We start from the raw sequence: 8,386 nt of genomic DNA, 5'->3' as shown, positions 1-8,386 counted from the left end.
ATCAATAATTTATTATAATTTTATTTTGTATTTGCTTAGTGAGACCTAGCTTCTTATTTTGTTTTGTTTTGATATGCCCAGATAGGCTGCTCATGTGCACTAGTTTTATTTTTGACACCTTTGTATCTCTAGCGTCTTGTCACCAGGTAGTTAGTTTTGTAACTAAGTATGTGCACACAGGAGTCTGTTAAATTTTCCTATACGGGTTCAGCTCGGGTGTTCAGGCAGTTGGTCACCAAGTGTGTGATGCAGGCTCTCACCCCAGTCCTAGAGAGGCATGGGTGATTGGTACAGGCACTGGACTCTGGCTGTGGTAGGGGATCACGCACTGAGCCAGGCCAGGGGCTGATGGCTGCCCCTGAGAGTCTGCAAGGAAAGCATGTCCCTATTCTCTAGGGTAAGTAGGTAGGTGAGTTTTGCATCCGGACTATGAGCACCCCACTCTGTTGGCTGTAAAGACTCAAGGTCACCAGTTTTTCTTGGACTCCTGTAGCAGTTGACTAGGAGATTTGGGTGACCACCACCAGTCCTCAAGCCCCTGTTGCGGATCGATAAAAGTGCCTACTTAAGGGGCAGGGTTGTTTCGAGGGTCACAAATCTGCCAGTTCACAGCTGAAGCAGTTGAAGTTAAACTTCAGATGTTTGCCCTGTTGTACTGTGGCAGTGAGGACTAATGCTGTTGAGATGGGTCCCCACAAGTCTATACAGGGTTGTAAGGCACTCAGAGTCTGCGGACCCCTGATACCTGTGCCCAGCAAAGGAGCTGTGCCGTCCCTGTGTTCCTGGCCTAGGGGAGCCAGCAGCTTATTTGTTCCATCTCCAAGGCCCGGAGAATGGGTCAGGGCACCTTTTGGGATCTACTTCCGGCCCAGGAGACTCCCGGTGCAGAGCATGGAGGGAGGAGGTAAAAGGGAGAGAGGTTTTTCCCAAATGGGCTTTTTTTTTTTTCAATCCCTGCGAAAGGGTGCACACATGTACTTATCTTAGCCTCTTGGGAGCTGCTCTTCACTGGTTCAGAGAGTCCAAGCAGAATCTCTGCTGCCAGGTCTCTCTCGATGTGGAAACTGTTTCCCGAGCATGTGCACCACACAGCTGTTTACCTGCTTCACCACGGATGGCATGGCTGCGGAGCTGCAGTTTCACTGCCATGGCTGTGTCGCTCGTCACCTCTTCCAAAGAGTCTCCCTCTCCCGTATCACTCAGACGGATTTCTTAACCTTGCCTTGTTCAGGGCTTGCAGATATTCAATCAAATCACTTGTTTTTCCAGGTCTTTGTTGTAAGAGGGATATAGGAAGTGTCTAACTACTCCACCATGTTGACCATGCCTCCTGAAATTGATTGAACATGCAATCAGGATGCATTGATAATTACCAGTGATTGGAATGCCAAAGTTGGAAACAAAGAAAAAGGATCAGTAACTGGAAAATATGGCCTTGGTGATAGAAATGATGCCAGAGATCACATGATAGAATTTGCAAGACCAACGACTTCTTCACTGCAGGTACCTTTTTCCAACAACATAAACGCCGGCTATACACATGGACTTCACCAGATGCAATTCACAGGAATCAAATTGACTACATCTGGGGAAAGAGGTGATGGAAAAGCTCAATATCATCAGTCAGAACAAGGTCAGGAGCCGACTGTGGAACAGAACATCTGTTGCTCATATGCAAGTTAAAGTTGAATCTGAAGAAAATTAGAACAAGTCCACGACAGCCAAAGTTCAACCTTGAGTATATCCCACATGAATTTAGAGACCATTTCAAGAATAGATTTGACACGTTGAACACTAATGACTGAAGACCAGACGAGTTGTGGAAGGACATCATATATGAACGAAGCAAGAGGTCATTAAAAAGACAGGAAAGAAAGAAAACATGAAAATGGATGTCATAAGAGACTCTGAAACTTGCTCTTAAATGTCGAGTAGCTAAAACAAAAGGAAGAAATAATGGTGTAAAAGAGCTAAACAGAAGATTTCAAAGGACAGCCTGAGAAGACAAAGTAAAGTATTATAATGACATGTGCAAAGACCTGGAGTTAGAAAACCAAAAGGAAAGAACATGCTCGGTATTTCTCAAGCTGAAAGAATTGAAGAAAAAATTCAAGCCTTGGGTTGCAATACTGAAGGATTCTACAGGGAAAATATTAACACAGGAAGCATCAAAAGAAGATGGAAGAAATACACAGAGTCACTACACCAAAAAGAATTGGTCAACGTTCAACCATTTCAGGAGGTACCATATGAGCAGGAACCGACGATACTGAAGGAAGAGGTCCAATCTACACTTGAAGACATTGGCGAAAAACAAGGCTCCAGGAATTGATGGAATACCAATTGAGATGTTTCAGCAAGTGGATGCAGAGCTGGAAGTGCTCACTCGTTTATGCCAAGAAATTTGGAAGACAGCTACCTGGCCAACAGACTGGAAGAGATCCATAGTTATGCCTATTCCCAAGAAAAGTGATGCAGCCGAATGTGGAAATTATCGAACAATATCATTAATATCACATGCAAGTAAAATTTTCCTCCAGATCATTCAAAAGTGGCTGCAGCAGTATACCAACAGGGAACGAACTGCCAGAAATTCAAGTCAGATTCAGAAGAGGATGTGGAACCAGGGATATCATTGCTGATGTTAGATGGATCCTGGCTGAAAGCAGAGAATACCAGTAAGATGTTTACCTGTCTTTTGTTGACTATGCAAAGGCATTTGACTGTGTGGATCATAACAAATTACGGATTACATTGTGAAGAATGGAAATTCCAGAACACTTAATTGTGCTCACGAGGAACCTGTATATAACCAAGAGGCCGTAGTTCGAACAGAACAAGGGATACTGCATGGTTTAAAATCAGGAAAGGTGTGAGTCAGGGTTGTATCCATTCACTATGTTTATTCAGTCTATGCTGAGCAAGTAATCTGAGAAGCTAGACTATATGAAGAAAAATGTGCCATCAGAACTGGTGGAAGACTCAATAACCTGTGATATGCAGATGACACAACCTTGCTTGCTGAAAGTGAAGAGGACTTGAAGCACTTACTGATGAAGATAAAAGATTATAGCCTTCAGTATGGATTACACCCCAACATAAAGAAAACAATCCTCACAACTGGACCAATAAGCAATATCATGATAAATGGAGAAAAGATTGAAGTTGTCAAGTATTTCAATTTACTTGAATCCACAGTCAACACCCATGGAAACAGCAGTCAAGAAATCAAAAGATGCATTGCACTGGGCAAATCTGCTGCAAAAGATCTCTTTAAAGTGTGAAAAAAACAAAGTGTCACTTTAAGGACTAAAGTGTGCCTGACCCAAGCCATGGTGTTCTCAATCACCTCATATGCATGTGAAAGCTGGGCAGTAACTAAGGAAGACCAAAGAAGAATTGATACCTTTGAATTATGGTGTTGGCGAATAATATTGAATATACCATGGACTTCCAAAAGAATGAACAAATCTGTCTTGGAAAAAGTACAGGCAGAATCCTCCTTAGAAGCAAGGATGGTGAGGCTTTGTCTCACACACTTTGGACATGCTTTCAGGAGGGCTCAGTCCCTGGAGAAGAACATCATGCTTGGTAAAGTAGATGGTCAGCGAAAAAGATGAAGACCTCAATGACCCAGTGTCTGCAACAATGGGCTCTAGCATAACAAAGATTGTGAGGATGGTGCAGGACGGGGCAGTGTTTCGTTCTGTTGTACTACATAGGATCGCTATGAGTCGGAACCAACTCTACCGCACCTAACAACGATGTGCCAGACACCCCCTCCCTACCCCCATGACCTAAATCTCCATCCTCAAGTGTTTTTTCTGAAGTCCTCGAGCCTAGGTGATTTACCCAAGTGATTCTCTCCAGCATTTCCCCGCATTAACTGCTTGAACCCTTTCGTCTCTTCTTCCTCACCTCTCAGCTCCGATCCTTCTCCTGTAACTGATTTGGCTGCCCTCTGCTATTCTGGTTTTTATCAGTCTATCTCTGGTCCAGTAGATACTCTCATTTTATAATTGGCAATACGTCTCTTATGTTCTCTGAGTTTCTTACTGTTGCCTATTAGTTACTCAGTGTTGATGGAGCCAAGTGCACACACAGAAACATCTGGTTTGGAGTCTCAGCTCTGCCATTTATTAGCTGTGGGTCTTGATCAGGTCACAGGGTTGTTGGAGAGTAGATGAGTTAGTGAATGCGAATGGCATCTGCCAGTTGTGAAGTGCTAATCAAATTGTATTTGGTCGTGAGGGTGTTGTGGAATAGAGCTGCTTGGAGGAGTGCCCTCACTGAGTGCACGTTGACATCAGGCCATCCCCAAGGGGCGTTGTGAGGAGCAAGCCTGTGAAACGCACTCTTCTGTTACAGGAAGACATTGCTGGTTTCACACAAGTGCAGTATTCATGTTCACAAAAAACCTTTCAAAAGAAATTTCTGAAGAAATAGTTTGTGATCCTGAGAAACAGATTTGTTTTCACAAGTGAACACCACAAATTATGGAAAAGATCATGTTTCCCTCTTCGTGTTGGCTGTTTGGGAACTCAGAATTAAATGACAACCTATTTTTAGTAAGTTTACTTGCTCTTCTGCCAAACACTTTATTATCACTCCTGCTTTCACCTGAATTTCCTTCCTGCGGTTTTTGTTTAGTTTTTAAATGCATTATGTGTTTATTTCACAAGTTAATACATGAATACATTCTTTTTATAAAAGATTAATAGAACTCAGAATTATACAAAGCAAAACTTGAAAATTTTCATTTTTTATTTATGTTGTAGTACTCTATATTTATGTAAGTAGTATCAAATCCACTTGGAACAATATTAGGAGTACTCAAGTTTTAAAAAACAAATACATAAATAACTTTATTGGAATGCTTACTGCTGTGCTGGGAATGTTTACATATGCTTTCTATTTTAACTCTTATGGCAGCTCTATAAGGCAGATATCATGTACCTGTTTCACAGATTAGGCAGTTGAGTGAAATTAAGTTAGTTATTCAAAGTCATAGACAGGAAGCGGCAAAGCCAGGAATGAAACTCAGGTCTGTGATTCAAAGTTTGTGTCTTAGCTTGTTTATATGTTTGTTTGTTTTTTAATTATCTTGCCTCTCTATAGCAGAAAGTAGAATTATAACATTTAAGTACAGTTGGGATGTTTGTATGTATGTATGTGTGTTGCGGGGGACTTGTGAATTGTTCATCATAGCTGCACCTCACTCTACCCCCAAGCCATTGCAATTATTTAGGTAATTCAGCCAAGAGCGGTTTTTTTTTCCTCATGGCCCAAGACTGCTGACCTTGTGCCAACTCCAGGAGAAGGCTCAACAAGGTCAAATGTGAGGATGGCAGCCGACCTTCCCCTGCTGGTTAATGGATGTCTGCTACAGGCCAGAGTACAGCGTGGCCTCTCTCATTTGGGAAGAGGCAGGGCAGCTTCTGGGCCACTGATGACTGGTTAGGGTTTGGTGGAAAGAAATTTGCCCCCCTTCCCCAAGCAAGGGCAAATTCCACTGCTATGTAGCAAGTGTGCCTGGTCCCTCTTCCAGGTCACTGGTTCCAGTAATTTGTGCTGGCTTTCCTCTCCTCCTGGGCCCTGGCCTGAGGAGGCAGCTATTGACATAAACACTGACCACTGTCCAGCTCTCAGGCAAGCACATTTCTATTTTCATCCGAATTCTCAGCATCTTGGGGAAAGAACTTGGCCGTTCCTATGGACCAGACCCCCGATGGGGGAGGAGAGCCTGCAGGCTCCTCCTGTAACCTTCCTTTGACTTGGACCCAGAAGACAAAGGTGAAGTTGAGTGTTGCCGAGACACAGCTTCCCTTTATGCTCCTACCAGGCCCAGAGGCTGCCTTTTCTCCAGCACTGAGGCCCTTTTGTCCCAGCGGGGCACCCACAGCCTGACTGCCCACACTGTCAGAATGCCGTTTCAGCGCCCTCTCCCCCTCCCCCGTGAGTTGCTCTGCCTAGAGAAGGGCTTTTGAACCTCACTAACGCACACTGGCCCTTTTCTTCTTGGGACGCCTGGAGCTTTGATGCTGCGTGCCTGGCAGCCTGGCGCTGCACTGGTCTTTTTCAGGGAGGCCGAGCAAAAGCATGGACAAGGCACTCTTCCAACCGCTGGGGCTTCTCTGGAGAGGGGCACAGCCCTGGGCAGTGGGAGAGGCCTCTCAGGCCAAGTTGGGCTGAGCTGGGTGGGCAGCAGCTCCTGCTGGCCTCATGGAAGGAGGGGCTAGACTAGCCTGGAGAGGAGCCTCACCCATCCCAGAGTTAATCCAGGCAATTGATCATCCAGCCCTGCATTTCAGATCTTGGAAATGGGCATGGCCTTTAAACCCATCGCTGCTACTTCTAGGAACTTATTCTAAGCAAATAATTGGGGATGTATGCAAGGATTAAAATTTGTTTTTTTCACCCAAATTATGTTTTAAAAAATTTCAGACATTCCAGAAAATTTGAAAGAATGGTACAGTGGACACCCATGTATCAATTGTCTGGAGTCTACAGTTGACATTTTGCATGCAAAGATTTAGCTACAAGGGTTATCACTTTCCTATAGTGTCACTTTGATGACTAAGGCGTGTCTGACCCAACCCACAGTGGCTTCATATGCATGTGGAAGCTGGACAATGAAAAAGGAAGACCAAAGAATTAATGCATTCAAATTGTGGTGATGGTGAAGAATATTGAATATGCCATTGACTGCCAAAAGAAGCAACAAATCAGTCATAGAAGAAATACAACCAGAATGCTCCTTAGAAGCAAGGATGATAAGACTTTGTCTTGCTTAGTTTGGATATGTCATGACGAAAGACCAATTGCTAGAAAAGGACAGTATGTTTGGTAAAGTAGGGGGTCATCGAAAATGAGGCGTCTTAGTTATCTAGTGCTGCTGTAACAGAAATACCACAAGCGGATAGCTTTAACAAACAAAAATTTATTCTTTCACAGTTTAAGAGGCTAGAAGTCCAAATTCAGAGCACCAGCTCCAGGGGAAGGCTTTCCCTCTCTGTCAGCTCTGGGGGAAGGTCCTTGTCATCAATCTTCCCCTGGTCTAGGAGCTTCTCAGCACAGGGTCCCCTGGTCCAAAGGACACTCTCCACTCCTGGGTCTTCTTGCTTTGTGATAATGAGATCCCCCTCCTCTCTGCTTGCTTCTCTCTTTTATATCTCAAAAGAGACTGACTCAAGATACAACCTAATCCTGTAGATAGTGTCCTGCCTCATTAACCTAACTGCCTCTAATCCTGACTCATTAACATCACAGAGGTTAGGATTTACAACACATAGGATTATCAGATCACAAAATGGAGGACAACCACACAATACTGGGAATCATGGCCTAGCCAGGTTAACACACATTTTTGGGGGACACAATTCAATCCATAACACAAGGGAAACTCTCAATGAGATGGATTGACAAAATAGCCACAATAGTAGACTCAAATGTGATTGATTTTTTTTCCTTGCTCTTCCTGTTGTTAATTTCTACCTTGATGGCATTGTGGTCAGGGAGGATACTTTGTATTATCTCAATGTTTTGGATTTTGTTGAGGGTTGCTCTGTGGCCTAAGATATGGTCTATTCTGGAGAATGTTGCATGTGCATTGGAAAAGAATGTGTACTTTGCACCTGTTGGGTGGAGTGGTCTATAATGTCAGGTTGGCTGATTGTGCCCTTTAGGTCTTCTGTATCTTTGTTGAGTTTCTTTCTAGATGTTCTGTCCTTTACCGAGAGTTGTGTGTTGAAGTCTCTTACTATTATTGTGGAACTGTCAATTTCTCTTTTTCAGTGCTGTTAGAATTTATGTATTTTGGAGCCCTGTCATTGAGTGTGTAGATGTTTATTATGGTTATGTCTTCATGCTGGATCATCCCTTTAATCACTACATAGTGTCCTTTGTCTTTTATGGTGGATTTTGTTAAAGTCTGTTTTATCTGAGATTAGTATTGCCACTCTTGCTCTTTTTTGGTAGCTGTTTGCTTGATATATTTTTTTCCATCCTTTGATTTTTAATAAATTTACACCTTTGTTTCTAAGGTGTGTCTCTTGCAGACAGCATATTAATGGATCCTTTTTTAAATCCATTCTGTCACTCTCTTTATCGGTGCATTTAGGCCATTTACATTCAGTGTAATTATTGATAGGTGTGACTTTATTGCTGTTGTTTTGTAGTGTTTTTTTTTTTTTTTTGCAATGCTCATGTTTTCTTTGTTCCTGTTACTATCCTGTGCTGAATTCCTTTTATTTGTGGATTTTTTTTCATTTCTTTTGTTTTTGTAGATAGATTTTGTTTTTACTGAGACTTTATGTTTTTCTTCTTTATTTTGATGAGTAGGTTTGTTAACTTTCTTTGTGGTTACCTTGAAATTTACCCTTATCTT

Source organism: Trichechus manatus, unplaced genomic scaffold, assembly GCF_000243295.1.
Source record: "Trichechus manatus latirostris isolate Lorelei unplaced genomic scaffold, TriManLat1.0 scaffold00161, whole genome shotgun sequence".
Taxonomy (NCBI): domain Eukaryota; kingdom Metazoa; phylum Chordata; class Mammalia; order Sirenia; family Trichechidae; genus Trichechus; species Trichechus manatus.
This window is presented reverse-complemented; position numbering follows the sequence as displayed.